Source organism: Pogona vitticeps, chromosome 4 (assembly GCF_051106095.1).
Source record: "Pogona vitticeps strain Pit_001003342236 chromosome 4, PviZW2.1, whole genome shotgun sequence".
NCBI classification, from domain to species: Eukaryota; Metazoa; Chordata; class Lepidosauria; order Squamata; family Agamidae; genus Pogona; species Pogona vitticeps.
The window spans coordinates 155,552,609-155,575,787 of record NC_135786.1 but is presented as its reverse complement, the minus strand read 5'-3'; the positions used below and the strand labels follow the sequence as shown (position 1 = coordinate 155,575,787).

Genomic DNA, 23,179 nt, shown 5'->3' with positions numbered 1-23,179 from the left:
AGAGACATCTGATGTTCTCTCCCACAAGGCAGTTGATGTTCTTTTGGCATGCAGGTGGGTGGGAATAATGGAGCAGTCCAAGTGGAGAAGGGCTCGATTAGGGTGATTGCCTCCCTCATTCTCACAGCAGTTGTTCTCATGAACATATTAAGTCAATACCAGGGAAGTGCCTCTGAACATAAGAAGAGTGACCTTTCCTCAATATAGCATTAAACCAAAGAGATTCCCAATCGCCAGGGTTTAACTGTGGACTCTGAGATCAGAAGTTCACAATAACAGTTTGATCTGGGCGCAGACATCTTTCTCTCATACCCCAATTAACAATGGTTCTTGGTATGCCTGAAATAACAAATTTGAACATGCAAAAAACTGTCCTACGGCCATGTGTAACCAGTCTGTTGGAGTACACAAACATCCTGGAGACATATGTTATCGGTTCTGTCTCAGATATTTAACTTTTCTGTTCTTTTCTTTCTCTTTTAAGAGCAGGAAGCCTCAATAGATGTGGCAGAATGATTTAATTCTTAGAATGTAACTATACACCACTTGATTTAATTCTTAGAATGTAGATGTGCACCACTACCGGTGTTCTTGGAGTTCAGAGTATTTCACTGAACAACCAGAATGTAATACAAGACACATTTTCCCTGGAAATTCTAATTTATACGCATTAATGTGGGGTTTTTTTTTTTTGGAAATGAGAATAAAATGTATCAGACAATCAACAGACAGTTGTCAGACTCATGCATTTATAAATAGGGGTCACAAACAACATTCATGTTATGCTGGAGCACTCTCACTTAGTTTAATAGGACTGGTAAACTGGTAAACAATTGCAGTTTTAAGTATAAAAGAATAAGAGAGGTGGAGTGCAAAGTTATGTCAGTGATCAACTCCCCAGTTCTTTTACTGGGTTTTCACCAGAACTGGGGATGTCCTCTCTGTTCCCATTTACAAAAACATCAGTAGAATTGCCAGCACTTTGTACTTTGATTTGTATTCCAGGTTCACGAAATAGTTAATTTAAATTACTTTATGGAGAAAACTCTCCTTCCCAACGTTTTTGGGGCATCCGAAAGTTGGTGGCAAACATCCAAAGCAAGTATGGGTAGGCTGAGAGTGGAAGGATCCAAGCCACTGGATTTAGAGTAAATTGTAAAGGTAAATTAACAAAAATAGATACAGTACACAAAAAGTACATGGTGAGTACTGTACTGCGTTTCTCCTTATGTGTTAGCTTAGGCATCCTTCAGTCTCGAGAGACTATGGTAACGTGCTCTGAATAGAGGACTTGGAACAGCAAGGCCAGTTCGAGAGTGACAATCCCTTCCACACTGAAGACAAATACAATCTGTCCCCTGTCCAGCTCCCTGATTTTGCTGCTTCCGGGACTGCCTCTTTGCCTTGGCCTGCTGGACAAGTATCTCTTCAGAAAGAGAAAGGCCATGATGCACCGCCTGCCTCTGGGCTGAATGGTCAGATGTCAATGGACCCATCTGTTGAGGTCCATTCCTAAGGGCTTGAGATCCTGCGTGCAAATACAGGTATCCTTGTATCACAGCTATGGTCTCCCTCTGGGGCGATTTCCCTGCACTAATTCTCCATGTAGGAGATCTTTTGGAATCCAACCATCAGCCATTCTAACAACATACCCAAGCCAACGTAGACGTTGCTGTTTCAGTAATGTATACATGCTAAAACTTCCAGCTCATTCTAGAACTACTCTATTTGGAACTTTGTCCTGCCATGTGATATCAAAACTGTGTCGGAGACAATGCATATGGAATGTGTTCAGCTTCCTCTGCTGCCGTGCAACAAAGGGTCCAGGACTCATTGCAGTACGGGAGTATACTCAGGACACAGTCTCTATAGACCTGGATCTTGGTATATGCTGTCAGCTTCTTATTAAGCCATACTCTATTTGTGAGTCTAGAGAACATGGTACTGTAGCTGCTTTGCCAATGCGTATATTCAGCTCAACATCTAGGGAGAGTGTGTCAGAGATCTTTGAGCCAAGGTACGCAAAGTCATGAACAATCTCCAATTCTTGTGTGGAGGTGGTAATAGAAGGATATGAGTCCACTCCCTGGCCCATGACTTGTGTTTTCTTCAGGATGATTTTAAAGTCTTGGCAGGCCTTGCTAAAACGATTCATGAGTTGTTGGAGGTCTTCAGCAGAATGGGCAACAACAGCTACATCATTGACGAAGAGGAAGTCCCGCATGCATCTTGGCTGGACTTTGGTCTTCACTTTCAATATAAAGAGATTAAATAGCTTTCCATCTAATCTAGTCCAGAGATAGACACCTTCTGTTGCAGTTCCAAAGGCATGGTTCAGTATGACAGCAAAAAAAATAAAAATAAAAAAAAATCCAACAGGGTTGGTGCAAGGACACAGCCGTGTTTCACTTTGCTTCGAATGTCAAAGGGATCTGATGTTGAGCCATCAAAAACTACAGTGCCCTTCATTTCCTCATGAAAGGACCTGATGATGTTAAGGAGATGAGGTGGACATCCAATCTCAGGAAATATTTTAAAAATGCCGTCCCTGCTAATCAAATCAAAGGCCTCTGTAAGATCTATGAAGGCCACAAAGAGTCGCTGTCGTTGTTCCCTACATTTCTCCTGCAACTGTCTGAGGGAAAATGCTATGTCACTATGCTTATGTGTAGAGCTTACTCATAAGTGATGAGCAGAAGTTTCTCCTCTTTTGGATATACCTTGTTCCATGCAGATAAATTGATGGGGGAGGTGCTCGTCCTCTCTCTGCTTTGGTAACACCTAGGCAGGTAATGATTGAATAGGTCTTTCATTAAATTTGCATACATCAACCATGTATTAATCTTGCCAGCACAATTTTCTTACTGCTTTCAGTTCTTCTCACCTGAGTGCTTTTTTTGTAAGCCCAATTTGATTTCTTCCTCCTTCCTTTATCTTTCCCAGGCTCTACTTGTATGTAATTAGATATTTAAGAACTTTGATTTCATTGTGCTAAATCTGTCTAGGTTAATGGTTTAAGGAAACTAATCAAAGCTGGGTTTATGTTTCTCTTGTTTCAAGCCAAAAGGATCCGATACTATGTCATACAAAGCAAAAAAGCAAAGAGATTCCCAACATTTCTGTAACACATGGGCAAAATAAAATATGTACTTTGCATATTTATTAGTTCAATGTGTGGTTTATTTGAAAGAACAGAGGCAGTAAAGTTTATAGTTTTCAGAAATGTTTTTAAAATATTGTTTCCACATTTTCAGCTCTATGAACTTCAATGTCTTTCACTTCATGTTTTCTTATTTCTGCCGTCTGTTGTTCGCTCCATATGCATAGAGACAAAGGTAATGTTCAGCCTATGGTTAATATTACAAAGTGCTGTGTTTATATTTGTGAAAATAATCTTGTTAAGATTTGTTCCTACTTTCCACATAAAAATAATAAGATGTGTTTTGGAGGGAATCGGGTGCCTAGTGATACCTTTACTGAGAAATACAGCACCTGAATTCATGGAATAGCTCATTGTGATAGCACAGCACCTGCAGAAACTGATGAGGTAAAACTCTTGTCTCTCCTTTCCATCAGATTGCAAGGAAGATGGTATGAGTAGTAATAATGTTAGAACTGCAGAGCTGGAAGGGACCCTGTGGATCATCAAGTTCTGGCCCGTTGTCAAGGAGGCACAGTTGAACTCCCAACCTCTGTGTGAGGGAAAACAAGCTGAACCTTAATCCAAAAGAGAGAGAGAGAGAGAGAGAGAGAGAGAGAGACTAAGGTGCTCCTGGTGAGTCAAAAGGCAGATCAGGGGATAGGGATTCAACCTGTACTGGCTGGGATTATACTGCCCCTGAAAAGTCAGGTTTGCAGCTTGGGTGTGTTCCTGGGGTTCGATGCACAGGTCTCAGCAGTGGCCTGTAGTATCGTCACATAGTTAAAGCTGATGAACCAGCTGCGCTCAGTCATTCCTTGAGATGTTTCATTTGATTATAGTGTCATACACCTTAGGTGGATCCCATTTGGATTACATGACATGTTGTATGTGAGGCTGCCTTTGGAGAGTTTTTAGAAACTTCAGTTGGTTCAAAATACTGCAGCCACACTGCTGATTGGCGCTGGTTATGGGAAGCATATAACTCGGTTATTATGGCAGTTTTAGTAGTTGCTGGTCTATTTCTGGTCGCCATTCAAAGTGCTGGCTATGACCTATGAAGTTCTATATGGCTAGTGTCCAGGCTGCCTGAAGGATAGTATTATCCCTTATGAGTCTTCTTGTCTTTTAAGATCTTCTGGGGAGGCTCTTCTCTCAATTCCAGTGAGGATGTTAAGAGAGGGCCTTCTCAGTGGCTCCTCTCAGGCTATGGAATGCTATGCACTGAGAATTGAGAAAAGGGCCTCCCCAGAAGAGCTTTAAAAAAGGAAAGGAGAATGAGAAATCTGTAAATGAGACATCTAGTTTTCTGTGTGCAGGGTTGGTTTGTTTAATTAGAATAGTCATTTCTCATATATATGTGGGTCATCATCCCCCACTCGGTTCTGAAATACCGCCCCCCCCCACACACACCCCTTTTTTGGTTTTCAGATATTTTACTGTTTTCCCAAAGTGCACTGAATGTCTTGCAAATTTCTCTCTTTCTCTTGCTACCACTCTAAGGTATATAAGTGTAAGACCACACATGTACTGTTGAATGACACCGGGAAATAGTCATCAACACCTAATTACATATTAGGTTTCAGGACACCATAGTTTGAATCCTCCCTCACCCGTGGAAATTCACACAGGCGGGGTAGCGCTGGTAATCTTGGAGCACGTATCTTTTGGAAGATGGGAAATACAATGCCCAGCCCTTTTATTGTTATTCTTCTATATATCTATTCACAGGGGCTCTTTTTGTTGGAGTTCCAACAGTGGTCATTTCTGGAGGCAGAACAGTTGTCTGAATTAAAAGCATTGGTCTGTACGTTGCCTACACAGTATGGATCAATTCCAGCCCAAACAGACTTTCTCCAGATTTGAAGGGATCTCAGTTAAAGTGAAATCCATGGGCCGCCTTCTCTTTTGGTAGGCCCCTGTCAGTTTACTTTTAAGTCACATAGCCCCATTCTGAGCGGCCCTATAACATAAGTGGCTAATTCTTAATTCTGTATAACACCTTGCAGTGATTTTGAGTGGGGACGTCGTAGGACATTAATATAACAATTTGAAGTAGCTGATTGGTCCTGCATCAAGCATGAGCCTAGAATTGCATTTTAGTAGGGGATCAGGCAAGGTTTGATAGAAGGTCTGCTACAATCCTCGCCAAGGATGCTGACAAGTCCTGCTTAGCAGGACCAACACAAAGAGAAATACAAGCATGGCATTAAAATATGATTACATCGCACCCATTATTAGGTTCAAGTGTTTCGCTACTCATCCACAGGTAGCTTCTTCAGTCTGAGGAAAGCTGGTAGGAGACCCCTGATTATATAGGCTCCTTAGATGGACAAAGGACAGAGGGTGAGGGATAATCACACTTCTGCAGTCCTTCTCCACCCATTGTCATGGGTCGTTAACAGGATGCCATAAATGTCGTTCGTTTAGTCGTGTCTGACTCTTCGTGACCCCATGGACCAGAGCACGCCAGGCCCTCCTATCTTCTACTGCCTCCCGGAGTTGTGTCAAATTCATGTTGGTTGCTTCGCAGACACTGTCCAGCCATCTCATACTTGGTCGTCCCCTTCTCCTCTTGCCATCACACTTTCCCAACATCAAGGTCTTTTCCAGGGAGTCTTTTCTTCTCATGAGATGGCCAAAGTACTGGAGCCTCAGCTTCAGGATCTGTCCTTCCAGTGAGCACTCAGGGTTGATTTCCTTTAGAATTGATAGGTTTGTTCTCCTTGCAGTCCAGGGGATTCTCAAGAGTCTCCTCCAACACCACAATTCAAAGGCATCAATTCGTTGGCGGTCTGCTTTCTTTATGGTCCAGCTCTCACTTCCATACATCACAACAGGAAAAACCATAGCTTTGACTATTCGGACTTTTGTTGGCAAGGTGATGTCTCTGCTTTTTAACATGCTGTCAAGATTTGTCATCGCTTTCCTCCCAAGAAGCAGGCGTCTTTTAATTTCGTGGCTGCTGTCTCCATCTGCAGTGATCATGGAGCCCAGGAAAATAAAATCTGTCACTGCCTCCATATCTTCCCCTTCTATTTCCCAGGAGGTGATGGGACCAGTGGCCATGATCTTAGTTTTTTTGATGTTGAGTTTCAGACCATTTTTTGCACTCTCTTCTTTCACCCTCATTACAAGGGTGCATAAAGAAAATCCCTCACTCAACAGGGGTGGAGGCCTTAGATACAATCGGTCTACTATTCATCATGCTGCCCTTACATGCTTTCCCAGAAATATCAGGACCCAACAGAAAGACCACTGTTAACGACTGAAGATTTTTCTATCTCTTTTGTAGTCATTACTCTTTCAAAGGATACCCTATATTAAAAGTGTGCTGCTTATATACCGCCCCATAGCGCTTCAAGCACTCTCTGGGAAGTTTACAAGTTAATTATGCAGGCTACACATTACCCCCCCCCAGCGAGCTGGGTACTCATTTTACCTACCTCAGAAAGATAGAAGGCTAAGTCAACCTTGAGCTGGCTACCTGGGATTGAACCCCAGGTCAATATTACATTCCTTGAACTTTGAATATACAGTGGTGCCTCGCTTAGTGACGTTAATCCGTTCCAGAAAAAACATTGCTAAGGGATAACATCGCTAAGCAAAATTAAAAAGCCCATAGAAACGCATTAAAACGCGATTAATGCATTCCTATGGGCTTAAAAACTCACCTTAAAGCGAAAATCCTCCATAGCGCCGCCATTTTCACTGCCTCTTAAGCGAGGAAAAACAGTGGGTGGCCATTTTGTTTCCCCAGCGGCCATTTTGAAACCGCCGATCAGCTGTTAAAAAAGGGCCGCTTTGCCATGATCGCTTCGCCGCGATCATCGCAAAGCGAAAAATGGGGTCCATAGGGACCATCACAAAGCGATCGCTTTTGCAATCGCAAAAAGTCACTAAACGATTTCATCGCTCAACGGAGCAATCACTAAGCAAGGCACCACTGTAGTATAATTTTTCTACTTAGTGTTGCTGTCTTTGATTTTCCGTTTTGATTAACAAGCTGTTGGAAACAGTCAGGAAGGGAAAGGAATCATTGTAAAGTGAAGCTTCTTTACATTTTGCTATAGGTCTGTTTGGATGGGTGGGTAGCCAAGCAAAACTGGCACAAGCATTATCTCGTGACACTTAGACAAACAGATTTAGAGCAGAAAATGGAGCTTCCCTGAATAACATAGAGATTATTTTTCCCTCTTTTTAAGACCATCCCTGAAGTTAAATATAGGGATAAAGGTTTTCATTCTCTCTTCACCTATCTTGATAGGAGAAAAAGGGAGGAAGATTTCTTCTCCCTAACCATGTTTTAAGATCCATTCCCCACAAAAGTCATTTCAACAGTGTTAATATTCTCTTTCAATCTTATTGTAATTGGTTGAAATTCCCACTTATCCATGGGATCAGTATCTGCTGGTTCACTTATCCACAGTCTGAAAATATTAAAAATATTTAAAGATAAAACCTAGAAAAAAATATTTCTAAAGACAATCTGTTCATTGGAGAAATAAATTTCCACAGTGTTATTACCAGGACCAGCCACTAGAGGGCGTCAGAGACCATGCTATGTATAGCCTTTGCTGTTAAAATACAGTGGCACCTCACATTACGACAAAATTGCTGTGTGACGATCTTTTTGTGATCACAATTGCTGGAACTGATTCTTCGCAAAATGATGTGTTTTTTAACAGCTGATCGGCGGTTTCAAAATGGCCGCCGGGTGCTTAAAATGGCTCCCCGCTGTGTTTAGGGACGGATTCCTCACTATACAGGCAGTGAAAATGGCTGCTATATGGAGGTGGACAGTGAGTTTTTGCTCCATTGGAACGCATTGAAAGGGTTTCAATGTGTTTCAATTGGGTTTTTAATTTCGTTTTACGATGTTTTCACTTAACGGCGATTTTCCTGGAACAGATTATCGTCGTTAAGCGAGGCACCATTTTAGTGTTCGCTGTAATCTGTGTTTTCAGCATCTGGGGAGGGGGCTTGAAATTGATCTCCAACAGATCTGGGGGTCCTGCTGCACTTAAGATCCTATTACTTGTGTGTCCTGCAGTGTGGTGTCTGCTTTGGTGCAGGTGTGCATGCATGAATAATATGACCACGTTAGGGAAGGCAATTTGTGTAGCTATTTCCCATAGAATCAATGACAATTGTTTAAGAAAAACCTAGACAACCAGCTGTAAAGTAACTCTTGATCTGCAGGATGTGCATGTGTTGGCAACATAAAATAAAATATTTGTTGAGATAGCAGTTTGTTCATATTCTGCCAAGGTCAGTTTTGACTTTAAAAATCAGTGTCCTCCTGAACTATAAAAGAAGAATAGAGTTTATTTTAACAGATAAACAAATATTTTGGGTGAGCAAGAAATATGCTGTAATGACAGCATAAACAAAAGCAAATTACACACTTTAGTAAAATTAAAGCTGCAGCTGCCATATTTCTAAAGCCTCTTTATCATTTTCATTAAATCCTGTAACTCATCTTCCTGATAAGAAGGTAAAATTTGCTCCCATTCTGCTTCTTCGCACCTGGCATTGCTGCAAAAGGTTCATTATAGCCATCTCAGGATTTTGGAGGATCATCCATGACAGAGTCCATGTCTGCTTTAGTAATTGCTTGTACTTCCAGATAGAATCCAAGCCTACTTTTAGGAGGAAAAGAAACATGGTTGCAAGATAAATCACCTGGGTAAGTGATGGCATAATCAATACCCCAGGCAGACCAAGTCTGCCTTCTGAATGGAACCGAACGTTCATTGGCAGCAATGCCATTCTTCCCTCAAGAAAAGTGTGACTAATAGCTCTTTGGGGAACGTGCTTGTATAAAACCCAGGCGAGGCAGATAATACAAGACTAGCAGGCTGCAATAACAGTTTGGAGTGTGTGAACTTATATTATTTGACCATTATCTGCCTGTGGAAAAGCTATAATAGATGTTTGAGTTTAGAACCTGTTCATTTTCTCCCATTCTTGAGAAATAATAAGGCAGCCCCTCTCGAAAGGCTCCTAAATATTAAAAATATTATTGAAAACTCCTTTGACATATGGGTTCAATCGTAAACATGCTTAATAACAATCGTAAACATGCTTAATAATTTTCATTATTTGCTGTCAATCTTCTTCAAAGTTATGGTGACTCTCATAGGGGTTTCTAGATATAACGTGATAGCCCTTTCTTTTAGTGGTGCTCCGGGACTGTGAAACTTGCTCAAGTTTGCACAGGTGGCAGGGCATGTAACCTCATCAGCCACACACATTCTGGGTGTTCTTCAATTGGCCACTTTTCTGAAAGGCATAGTGGGGTTTGAATTCCTGCTGGTTTTGCCTCCAGGTGCTTCAAGCTACTAAGCTATACCAGCTGCCTGACATCAAATTAAATAAAGTGAAATTATATGCCATCAGGTTGATTCCAGCTTTCTGCAACCCTCCTAGATTTTTCTAAATATGAAGTATTCAGAATTGATATACCAGTCCATTTTTGGTGATACTGTGGACCCTGCAGTTTGCCCAAAGCCACACAGGTGGCACGTGATTTAACCTTATGAGCCACATAAACTCTGGGTTACATCATATTTGAGGCAGAAAATATCTGTGGCCAAAATCCTATTGCAAAGTTACATTGACAGAAGAGCAATGACATAACTCACAGTGAAAAAACTGCAGCTTCATTAATGAGCCACTTCTTGGATTCTTCATTGTGTGCCACTTGGGTGGCTTGTCATATGATCAGGCCCCCCAGTGGTAGCTCATTAATTAGCAGCAGTTCTGCTCTGTGAGTTATGCCATAGCCGTTTCATCAGCATAATTCCGCAATAATATTTTGGCCACTTTACTTGATTTGGTTGAAGGCATGATTTAATTTGGAACCCTATCTGTCTTTCTAGCTTTTTGGTATCCAAAAACCTGTCCTCCAACAGTATAATTCAAATGCATTGATTTGTTCCTGTCAACTTTCTTCACTATCCATCCTTCACATCTGTACATGGTAACTGGAAGTAATAGCTTATGGAATGTTTTGACCTTGGGGTCCAGTGATACAAAGATTTTAAGGAACTTTTATAGTTCTTTTCATAGTTACTGTTCTAAATCACCATCTCCTGATTTCTTTTTTGCAGTCTCTGTTTGGATTAATGAATGCACTGACGTATAGTTTCAATTTCTTTATTGCCAGCATGAAAGTTGTTCATTTGTTCTGTAGTCACAATTTTTGTCTTCTTAATGTCTAGCTGAAATCCTACTTTTAACTTTTCTTTTATCTCCGGCAGTAGTTATTTCAAGTCATTGCTACTTTCTGCCAATACTATGGCATCATCTGTTCTGTATATGCTGAATTATTAATGTTTCTTCCCCCAGATTTCACTCTTTCTTCATCTGAATCTAAACCATTTTTGTGTGTGATGTATTCTGCACATAGCTTGAACAGATAGGGAGATAAAATACTCCCTTGTTCTATACCTTTGTCTATGATTAAAAGCAAAATGTGCTGCTTATATACCGCCCCATAGCGCTAGAGTTATCTCTGGATGGTTTATAACATAATTATGCAAACAACAACTTGTCCCCCAGCAGCCTGAGTACTCATTTTACCAACTTCAGTAGGATGGAAGGCTGAGTCAAACCTGAGTCCATTGGACCCATCTGGATTGAATTGAGGTTCTTCTTCATGGCCTCTGTGAATGCAGGCACAGTAAAACCCATTTGTGTGGATTCACAGAGGACCACTTGAAGAACTATGGTTACAGGTAAGTAACCTCTTTTTGAGCAGAGTCTTGACTCTTTTGTGGATCAGTATTTCAGCCCCTGCAGCCTGGATCCTTCCCAAATAAAAAAAGTGGGCAGGGCCAACCATTCTCTTTCAAGATAAGCAGGATTGGTATTTTCAGTTTATAGGAGCTATTTTTGCCCAAACTTCCCAAAATTTAGGATACAACAAGAGCTATCTGTTTGCTACACCTATGGCAAATTTGGTACTGGTCCAAAGTCCAGTTTCAAAGTTATAATTTTTTGTTTGGGCTGTCCCCATTTTTAGAATTGCCTTCCAAAATGCTGATCTTGCTTTGCTGCACAACAACATAGCTACACTATCATGCAGCTATGGTATAATAATTATGATCTCAAGGCTGTGTTGCCATGGCATCTGTTGACTAAAATTCATAAGTGTGGGATTTCACCTGCATAGATCCAAACCCATGTTGACAGTATATTTTATACTCTATCAAAGGTCACTGAGGTCATACCTTTTAGCTTTGCCCTGAGTCTTTCTGTGAATGATGTTGTGAAACTTGGCAATGCAGCTATCTGGAAGGCAGGTTCATGGCAGCCACAGGTAGGTCTGAAATTCTTTGAAGTGAGCTGCCAAGAAATAGTACTGTTGCCAGAGTTCACATTTTGAACTCTCATGATGCTTAGTGCTTTTCTTTAAGCCTCAATTCCCGGAGTTATGTAATTGGGTGAGACTATCAGATTTCTTTTTTTTAATTCTTTATAAAAGAACCTTTACCTTATGTTTGCCAAGAAAATGCTGGAAAACATGACCCAAGTGTAAGCTAAACCTTTAAAATCAGAAGGCAAATAAAGTAAACCCAGCATATAACAGATATATAAAATTTGATTTGGAAAATGGAGACTTTTCACTAAGTGGATGCTGATAATACCAGAATATGGATTTCTTCACATGATACATCAGTACATATTGACACCATTAGAGTGATAGGAAGATAATTGCTTCCCTTCGATTTTATGTACTTTGGGATGGATTCAGATGAAGTTTGTGATTTGTACATACTTCCTTGAAAGCTAATCCTATTTAGGGATGAGTTACCATTCTTTTGGTTCACATCTGGATAAGAAATGACTGGTTCACATCTGGATAAGAACTGTACTTCCCAAACTAAAATGCAAACAGGAACACAATTATCCCTTGATTCTGTGCACAGTCATGAACTTTGTGATGTGATTTTCCCATTTTAAAAATTGAATGTATATTAGGGGAAGTTGTACACAAATACAGTATGGAAATTATATACAGGTACAGTGGTGCCTCGCAAGATGGGCGCTTCGTTTAACGATGAATCTGCATTACGACGAGGTTTTTGCAATCGCAAAAGCGATCGCAAAATGACGTTTTGAATGGGGGAATTTTGCTGCGCAATGATCAGTTCCCTGTTTTGGGAACCAATTTTCTCTTCCTGACGATCAAAACAGCTGATCGTCGGGTTTCCAAAATGGCCACCGGGTGCTCAAAAAGGCACCCCGCTGTGTTTAGGAGCCATTTTTCGCTGCATAGGCACCCACAAATGGCTGCCCCTATGGAGGATCTTCGCTGGACGGTGAGTTCTTAGCCGATTGGAATGCATTAACCAGGTTTTAATGCGTTTCAGTGGCTTTTTTATTTTCACTTTACAACGTTTTCGTTCTACAGTGATTTCGCTGGAACGAATTAACGTTGTAATGCGAGGCACAAATTGCATACTGGCCCATGCGTTCTTGCATAAATGTATGTACTGGTGAAAACAACATGAAGAAATATGTAAGAATGTTCGTGGCCATGAATTTTTTTTTAAATGTATGTGAACTTTTAACACAGTTCACAAATTGATTTTTAAAAGTGAGATAGAACAGCCAATGCTTGAATAAACTGCAAATGCCACAGAAAGCAAAACAGATAGGTTTATTTATCCTTCACCCTATTAAATTCTGTGTAGATTTATATAGAACTGTATTTTTTTAGTCAGACTCAGCTGTCATTCTGTATTCCTGTGCATGTTTGCTCTGAAGGGACTCCTGCTGACTGCATTGAGTCTTACGTCAGAATTCATGTGGAGGATTGTGCATATACAGCCTTAGCCTGGATCCCATCCTTGCTCTAAATGTGCAGTGTTTGTCAGGGGCTTTACAATTCATTTAACTGAAGAAAATAATTTTGTGGACCTTGTGGCAAAGCAGTTAAACTGCAGTACTGCAGCCAAGTCTATGCTCACTGCCTGAGTTTAATCTCAGTGGATTCAGGTAATCGGCTTGAGATTGATTTAGCCTTCCAGCCTTCCAAGGTTGGTAAATTAAATTCTCAGCTTGTGGGGGGCATGGGCAATGTGTAGCCTGCAGAATTAAATTGTAAACTGCCCCAGAGAGTGCTTTAAGCAGCTCACTTTGCTTTGCTTTTTGATCTGAGGGTAATTCCTCCATTGCAGCATTTGTTTTCTCACCCAAAGGCTTTGAAATACTTTCTCATTAAATTGTGGACTGAGCATACAGTACCATAATTAGGATGCTAATCACTCTTATAGTACCACTGGATATAAAAGGCATGTTACATGAAATGGGGCCTGGTGACTTTTGGCTACCTCCCATTGCCCAAAGAAAATATATTCTGAGCCTATCCATGAATTCTGTAAACATTCACAGATAGCATTAAGTGAATATCCTGTACCAAATGTATAATTGAAGATATACCAGTAGCCAGAAAACAGAGATTTCTCCACAAATTTCAGATCAATATGTAAATACTGTATTGGTCTTCGATACTGCTTTAATCCCCTAGTGTAAACATTTCACCTCATACTTGTTTGTCTTCTCAGCTTGCTCTCCCACCTTTGGATCTTTTCTTTGGGCCTTTCCTCTTGGCCTGTGTTCCAATCATCCTTTTCTAGTATGGGCCTGTTCTTGTGTGGCTCGCCTGCCTTCCAAGAGCCCTGCCTGCTGTTTTCCTACACCAGTGTTTCCCATTCTTTTTTCCAGTTTCAGCCCCTTTTAAAATAGCCAAGTAACTGGCAGTCCCCGCCATATTTGCATAAAATGTATTTTAACGTGGTAAATAAAACACATTAAAATAGTGCCCAAATGTATATTAATATTAATGTAATAATACACCAGATAAAATCTGAGAAGGAAAAAATATAAATACACTTTGAGTTTAATTTACTTTTTGGGGTGTGCAGATGACCCTTCATGTTTCCACCCCCCCAACAGCCCCCTCAGTGAAGAGCCCCTCCCCCATCCCAAGTAAACACGTCTTCCACAGGCCCTGCCCCATGCCTCACCCCCTCCCTGGTTCTGCACCCTCAACTTTTGGCCCCCTTGCCTTCGTCCTCCATGATTCCGGTGAGGCCTGGAAGTATCTAAATGCCCAGGTCCCCTCTCCCTTCACTGAGCCTCCATTGATGCTCTTGGAAGAGCCAGAGACTCAGGTAGAGCAAAACACACCACTGCCGTGGTGGCAACAACTTTTCAATCCTGTCACCATCTTGGGTATCAGTGTTCCTGGGGTACACCACATGTTCACCCCATTCAGGCCTCTTTGAGCCAGGCTAATGCTCCAGCCCCAAAGGCTGATGTCAGTCCTCCAAATGTGGATGTGGAGAAGCAGAGAGAAACAAGCAAGAATGTCTGTTTCAGACTAGGTGGGACTGATATGGATGCATGAACAGAAAATCTACGCAAAAGGCTACAGAAATGATGAACTCTTAACATGCCTGCAGTTCTGGTTCAGATTAAAATTATCCATCTGTGGGCCAAGAGTATTAAAATAAAACAGCACTGTATATCATATGAATATAGAAATAATATAATGAATATAGAAATAATTGAAACTAAAAATAATTTTGACAACCCTCCAGAAAAGACTTTGAACCCCCCTTCAGGGTCCTGACCCCCAGACTGGTAACCTGGGGGCAGACTGGTAACCAGCAGCCCCTCTTGCCTTTGCTTGTGTTTGAACAGCTTAACCAGTGGCGGCCAATGGGAATCCTTTCCCTGCTTCCCCAGGCCTTGTGATTATAGGTCTCCAGACAATCTTTACAATATTTTAATGCTACCACCAAAACACGCTCAATAACTGTAGTATAGATAATAATGCACTGAATATAGTTCACCCGGGGGGGGGGGGAGGAGTAAGCCAGGCACTGACATATGTCTGCTTTGCATTCTTCTATGTTTTTGTGAGATTAAAGCAAGGCTTTTAAATAAGAAATTCTAGATTTTTCTCCCTGACCTCTGATTTTTTTAAGAAAAGATTTTTTTTATTTTCTATACACAAACATGAGGAACAGGAAAAGCTTGTTTGGATTTCCTAAGAAAAACAGAGAAATGAAGCCAAGCGAAGGATACAGAACATTCAGGTGAAGTCCATTTTCCAGTTTCTACTAAAAACAGGCTCTCTTCTTCTATTATTTTAAACCGCCTTCTGTGTGTCTGAAATAAAACAGAGAACATGATTCAACACAGCCCTGGTAACATATCTAGCTCCTTTCTCAAAGGATGGTTTGTAACCAAATGGTGTCCTAGTTTCCCCTTTGCTGACGGGTATAAAGATCCCATTCACTGTTAGTATGGGTCTATTTAATGAAGGCCAAGTTAGTTTGGATATGATCAAAAGAGAACCATATTCATGATTAGTGCTCTTGGCTATTTGCTTTAATCTTGCCTTTGGGCATGGTACAGAGCCAATTTGAGTTCCTGCTTTTTATCTTCCCTTGGGCATCACACTTGTGCAACAGTATGGGGGGCATTTTCAAGTTATCTCGCCTGGACCATTCTAAAAGTAATTTCTGAGTTCCTGGAAGAATCCCGACAGTGCTTTTTACCCCACTGTAGTCTGCAAAATTTCACTATAGGTTGTTTCTACATTAGCACAAATTGTGTTATACCTTCTTGCAGCTGGCTTCCAAATGCACTTCCAAATTCAGCCTTTGACAAAGTGTCCCATGATATTCTGATTAGCAAGCTAATTATGGTGTGGGGTGGAGGGCACAAGTGTTAGGTGGATACACAGCTGGTTACAGAATCATACTCAGAGTGCTGATCAATAGCTTCTTCTCAGACTGGGAGGAGGTAACAAGTGGGGTATCACAAGGCTCAGTCCTGGTCCGATGCTCTTCAGCATTTTTATTAATGATCTATCTGGATGAGGGAGTGCAGGGAATGCTTAACAAATTAACAGATGACACAAATTGGTAGAATAGCTAATACCTTGGCAGACAGGCAAAAAATTCAAAAAGATCTTGATAAGCTTGAGCATTGGGCTGAAAACATAATAACATTTAACAAGGATAAGTGGAAAGTTCTACACCTGGGGGGAGAAAGCTGAATGCACAATTACAAGATGGGGGATACTTGACTCAGTAATACTATGAGTGAGAAAGAATTGTTGTAGATCACAAGCTGAATATGAGCGAAAAGTGTGATGTGGCTGAAAAAAGGCAAATGCTATTTTAGGATGCATTAACCGAAGTATAGTCTCCAAATCCCATGAGGTATTAGTCCCCCTCTATTCAGCACTGGTTAGGCCTTACCTTGAGTACTGCCTCCAGTTCTGGACACTGCACTTGAAGAAGGATGCCAGCAAAACAGGAGCATGTTCAGAGGAGAGCAATAAAGATGATCCGGGGATTGGAAGCTAAGCCCTATAAGGAAAGAGTGAAAGAACTGAGCATGTTTAGCCCTGAGAAAAGAAGACTGAGGAAAGATATGATAGCACTTTTCAAATACTTGAAAGGTTGTCATACAGAGGAGGGGCAGGATCTATTCTTGATATCCCAAAGTACAGCACAAGTAATGATGGGCTCAAGTTACGGGAAGCCAGATATTGGCTGAATATCAGGAAAAACTTCTTAACTGTTAAAACAGGATGACAATGAAACCAATTACCTCAGGAGGTAGTGAACACTTAAGTGCTGGAGACATTTAAGAGAAAATTGGGCAACCATCTGTCAGATCTGCTTTAATTTGGATTTCTGCATTAAACAGGGGGTGGGACTCGATGGCCTTATAAGTCCCTTCCAACTCAATTATTCTGTGATTCAATTATTGAATTGTTCAGTTATTCTATTCAGTTATTCATTGGCACCCCTTCATGCATCCTTTTGAGCTACTGTAGGCACCAGAAATATAAAAGCAGATGTTGAAAGGGAGAGTTGATTGCAGTGGAATGAAGGGGCATGCTGCCTTGACTAGTCACAAAATAAAACACCCCCCACTGTTACCTTGAAACGTTCCACAACTGATCATGTAAATGCTGGAAAATAAATAAGGATCTGTCCAGGGTTTTTATGGCACAGAATTGCATGCATGTTATGTCAGGATAACGTGTGAGCCTTCAGCATGAAGAAATACCTAGCAGTATGTCCTGTCTCTGTATTATGTGAGTCAGGATCATGATAATAACCCTGTCTAGTTTCTCTCAGGATAAAGAAAAGTATATTCTAGAGCAGTGACGGTGAACCTTTTTGGGCCCGAGTGCCCAAACTTAAGGAAAAAACAAAAACCGGTGGGTGGCAGCGTCGGCAGAAGCGGAAGTTGCAGTGGCAGAACTGGAAGTGGCGGCAGAAGGGGAATCCCGGGCACAGAGGTGCCTCGAGATCCCCCTCCAGATCCACCGCCAGTGTCAGCTGCTCTGAATCCTGGCCCACCACCTGTTAAGGTGCCAGCATTACGGCTACACCCGCCTCCTGAGGTTTGGCTGCGGGGGGGGGGGAATAGCAGTCCGATGACTTATGGCTTGCGCGCCCACAGAAAGGGTTCTGTATGCCAGCCGTGGCATGTGTGCCATAGGTTTGCCATCGCTGTTCTAGAGTATGGGCAAACAGTCAGATGGTTGTATATAGGTTGAAAGAAGGGTTTGTCATTGTAACTCCAGTCTCTATCCTCACCTTACACATTTATGAAAAATGCTATGTAGACTTCCATGAGGCCAGCAAATGAATACATGCTGAGCTGAGATTCAAAAACTGCCCGACTTCTCAGCTCACAGTTCATTCTCTTTAATGCTCTGCTATACCAAATGCTGAATTAAACTAAGATGTTAATCAACTATTTTAAACATGCAAACATTTCTCTCCCTGCTGCCTCCCCTGTCGTTCATCTCTCTGACACTGACAGAGGCAGAGGTTGCTAAGTATTTTGATTACTCTCTGGCCTGACGTATTGCTCCCTCAGTCTTAACCTTATCTGTTTGCTCAGCAGTGAATCTCTTTCATTCACACCAACATACAGGAACTGAATGGATCCTACCATATGGAAAAACATCAGTGGGGACTATTTAAAACCTTTTGACATCTTGATTGAATCCTCTTTTATTTCTGCAAGAGGGCACAAGCCTGCTTTGGTTTAGTTCAGAATTTTTTTCCATTATGTCAATGGGATGATTACAAAATGAAAAATGTTATCTGTAGGGAAAAAATGTAAATGTACACTGGACCAGGTGGTTGTACACTTTGTCACTATAGTATTTATGCAAACCAAGATACACAAAAAACAGTAGGATAAAGAAGTGGTGACCTGAAGATAGAGACCATCTGTATGCCACAGAGTCTAATGGCTTATCAAGGATAGGCTTCAGGAATAGCCCACCTTTGGTTGCATTTTCTCCTCTCTAATTGCCTAGGCATTGATGGCCCCATCAATTGCTACCAGCTTTCTTTTTCACTCCTGCTCAGGTAGATTTAAAAATATTTCCATTCAGTTTCTGAGATATTTTTCAAAGTATTTTGGAGTGACATCTTGAGTTTTTTCCGATGAGAATCCCAATGTATTGAGGGTTATCTGGTGGGCTAGGGTTGGGGTTAATGGAGGTTTGTATTTCCTGAACTACTAAGAATTCCATTGTCCTTCCCAAATGGAGCCAACCTACTGACAAACATGATAAGCCACTTCTGATTGTCACCAGCACAGATTGCTGGAAAATGGAAGCATTCCCCCCTCCCCTCCTCCAAAATGCTGTATTGGCTAGGACAAAAGTATCCAACTGGCAAAATATAATAATTTTTTTAAGATAGTTTTGGTTCCAGAGGTTTTTGCCTGTTAAAAAACTACGTAGCAAGTGACTAAAACGGGAAACATCATTTACACATTTCTAGTGGACAGTATCATAAAATTGCCCCTTTGCTTCACTTTTCTTCAAGAATATTCTGGTGCCTGGGTCTAATTGATCTAATGTATGTCTAGCTTAAATATATAACAACAGCATCATCAACAACAATGTTCTTAATTTTTTATTGCAGATATAAAAGTAAGGGAAGAAGAGAGGAACAAAAGGTAGAAAAAGTATAATCACGTGGTAGATATGCATATATTAATATAAGCTGGTCACATGTCCCACAAAATCCAATAAAAGTTGGCATCTGTAAAATATATATTATTGAGTAGAAAAAGAGGTGAGAACATCCGACAATTAAATGATAGATGGTGTGTATTTATCTTTTCATCCTTGAATTTAAATGTAAAATGATGTAATCCACCTTACATTCTTTCTTCCTTCCCTCCACATCAGATTTACAAACCAAAAAAAAAGGGGGGGGGAGGAATTGACTAGAAATCAGTCACCCCTACACAGACGCTAATAAAATTAAAAAGGTATTTGGAAGCTTCTTTTGGTTTCCTCCAACAGGAGTGTATATTTTTGGCTCTTCTTTGATAGACATATGGAGTACTGCAAGTGTTACCTCTGACTGCAGTGTCCCTAGAGTACTGGGCCACATATGCAAAGGCATGTTTAAATATTCAGAGCTCACAGCCAAAAAATTTTAGAGTGCTGACTTTCAAAGGAATTAGTTCTGCTTTGGGCATTTTTGGAACTGGAACACAGGCAGTCCTTCTGATGCAGTGATTTGGGCATGGAGCACTCCCCATCTGAAAGGGCTTCTCTCTTTCATTCCATTACAGAGCAACTCCACGCACGCACACACACCTCTTTGAACAACAGTGTTGTCCTATGTTGACATGAATGGGGCACCACATCTGTGCAAGTTTCATAGCTGGTGCTTTAGGGCAAAAAAAATTTATATTCATTTGTACTGCATACACATTTACTATAGCCAGTCAAAACGGTGAGTGAAATATTGGTCAGGAAAAATCTGTGTGGTTGTTAGATTTGTAGCATGTAGCAAAACCCCAGCTTTGGTGGATTAATGGGATGACTTTAGAATACTTTGTCTGCATCATGAACAAGTTGGAAAGAATTCTTTTCATGTATAAGGATTTGATTCAATTAAAAAAAACATTGCTTAGGTTGGGGTTTTGCTTTAATTTCTTTTATTGAGTCCAGCTGACTGGATTGAATATTGTTAACAATGGCACTTCCTCCCTTCGACATAATGTAGCATTTTAAGTAGCTAAGCCACATGTGGGTCCAATAAAATGTTGTCTCATTCCCAGTCTTGTGGGAATGGATTTCCCCTCTAGAAAACAATGCACTATATATACACTCACAATTGTCTTTGCTCCTCATTCCAGCCAACATTCTGTATACAAATCCACACATTCTACTTAAGGTTAATTTCTATTTGGTTTTAGCTTAAACCACTTACACCAAATGTCCTGTGTCATGGCAGTCACAAGGTGCATTCTGTAAGCGGCCGTGTCTGAGTCAATCTTCCCCATTCCCCACATCAATAATATGAAGACAGTGACAGCTTACTTTGCAGCATCATTGTGGAGGTGATATGATTAATGTACATGAAACACATAGGAAATGCGCATCTGGCTGTGTTATATGGCTTTAGAAGATCAGACCTGCACAGAACATTGTTTTGTTTCACTTAAAATATTTATATGCAGCCATTTTGTCTTTTATCAGCTACATAAGATGGTGAACATTAAAATTTAATACAATACTATTACAAAATTAAAACATTGTGAAGTTTTCTTTCCCCTACAGCTCTGCTTGTCAACTGAAAACTTGCTCTAGAGCAGGGGTTTTAAACTCAATTTACCTGGGTGCTGCTAGAGGCAGAGTCTGGGTGAGGCTGGGCCACATCAGATTTTCTGCCAAGCGGAGCAAGAGCCCGAGGAAGCCGCCCAAAAGTTTCCTTAGCTGACAGACAGGTGGGCTGGCTGGCAGGCTGCAGTTCTGGATGGAGGGTGCAAGAGGTGCTGTCTTGGGAGAGAGCTGGCGAGCGAGGCAAGGCTTTTTTTTTTTACTCTTGACAGCAGAGGATGTGTGGGCGCTTTGGGGGGGCAGGCAAGGCGAGGGCCACAAACTATCATCTGGGGGCCGCAAATGCCCCCCGGGCCGAATGTTTGAGACCCCTGCTCTAGAGCATCTTCCAGCCTCAAAAGCAGGTTTTGAGGATATGTGGAGGCTTTTGAGAATCTCACTCCCAGTTCTGCAGACGGAGTAGTTCCAACAGCAGATTAATTCCACTAGGGATCCTAAACTATAGAATTCAAATAAGACTAAGCAAATTGCTTCCAACCACAAAGTAAAATAGTATAAACATATGTAGCCATATCTTAACAGTAAAGACCAGACCAAGTAGCTCTCCTTGTATGTACAGTATGAAGGGAATTTTACCCTTAAAATAGCAGGAGAATATGGTGTTTTCAACTGGAGTTGGATCCAGGCACAGCAGAGGGAGACTGATTGCCATTTCTTCTTGAACTAGCACACAATAGCATACTGGAGTATGCTATTTTCCTCTGGCTGAATTTTGCCCAGTACCATGGAGTAAGCCAAGTTAGTCTTCAGTAATCCCAAATGTTCCTGTTTGAAAATGTACATATGGCCACCTTCTCTTTCACTGAAATCTCTTTGGCTTTGTACTCGATTCTGAATGGCACATATGTACAAAGCATGTGGGTTTGATTTATTTTCCCCAAATGCTCATTATGTTCCAGTTTTACAAGGAAAATGGACCATAAATGAGTCTCATGCCTGGTCCCCTGAAAGGAAGAAAAATTCTAGCTGGCTGCAGTGGATGAGTGAAATGTGTACTGGTCACAGAGGTGCCATTTACACTTCTAAGTATGCATTCGCTGCTCCCTCCACTAATTGTGTGATCTTGCCCTAGAAACATCTTCGTGGTTAGGCACTGTCCCTGAAAAAATGACAGCAGCTTCTCCAAGAGTGGCTGCAAATTGTACCTGGTGACAACACAAAAGCATGTGGAACATCAAGTTTCCGTCCTGTTACACGACAGCCCTAGAGTTCAGCAGCTGGTGACCAAAGACAGCTTTGATGAAATGTGCCATATTCCCCCACTTGCAATGCCAATGGCCAAAGTGACTAAGGAAAGAGAGGCTATGAAAAGAGAAGCCTATAGAAAAGGAAGGATGTGACAGTTGAGCTTGCCACCAGCTTATTTTAAGGGACCTGAATCTTAGAATTTCAAACTCCCTACCTCTCTGCTCAACTTTGGAGTAATGTAATTAAACTATAGGCAAAACAGAGCCTTGTTCTCAATCTTTGGCCCAACAGATGACGTGGACTTCAACTCCCAGAATCCTTTGCTTTTCATCATGCTGGTTGGGGCTTGAAGGAGTTGGCGTCCCAGACATATGAAAGACCAAAGGCTGAGAACTGCTAAAGGAGAAGGTAGTTTGCCAGATAGGAACTTACCATGATGTGCATTTAGCCACTCCTCTCCTCCATATTGCTGTGGGAGGGAGACATATTGCATTGTTATTATTTTATTGCTTTATTGTTAACTCAGGGCTGGATAGCTCAGAGGTTTAGGTCTCTGGCTGAGGAGCCAGAGGTTGGGAGTTCAATTGCCCACTGGGCCTCATGTGAGTAGAGACAGCCTGTGTGGCCTTGGGCCAGCTGCATGATCCCAGGGTGCCCCCCAGAAGAAGAGAATAGTAAACCATCTCTGAATACTGTCTACACAGAAAACCCTAGAAAAGGGCCCCCATAAGTCAGAATTGACTTGACAGCACCTGATTACAGTGGTGCCTCGCTTAACGAGCACACCATACAACGACAAATCCGCATAGCGATCCCCTTTTCAGGATCGCTAATGCGGAGGCATACCGATCGTTCCAATGGGCAAAACTCGCATAGCGATGATCGGTAAGCGTTTCGCTTACCTATCTTCGCTTTGCGATGCCCACGGATCAACTGTTCGGCAGTTCTAAAATGGCCACCGGACGCCCGAAATGGCCGCGCGCAGCATTTTCGCGCCCTCCCCTCGCTTACCGAGGGCGCGAAAATGGCTGCCGCTATGGAGGAAACTTCACTGAACGGTAAGTTTAGGACCCATTGGAACCAATGGGTTTTTACGTTCCGTTTAGCAATGTTTTCAGATAGTGAGGGTTAATCCAGAACGG

The 23,179-nt window shown here is 41.5% G+C and overlaps 1 protein-coding gene and 1 long non-coding RNA gene across 6 annotated transcripts in view; one reads left to right on the top strand and one right to left on the bottom strand.

The window, feature by feature from the left end:
- Positions 1-23,179, top strand: part of BCL2 (BCL2 apoptosis regulator) — a 179,488-nt gene that overhangs the window by 115,150 nt on the left and 41,159 nt on the right. The window lies entirely within an intron of this gene.
- On the bottom strand, positions 1,477-17,371 carry LOC144589196 (uncharacterized). Its single transcript, XR_013545160.1, has 2 exons — positions 16,429-17,371; positions 1,477-15,328 (listed from the first exon to the last, which is right to left on the bottom strand). It is a non-coding gene; the product is annotated as an uncharacterized LOC144589196 (long non-coding RNA).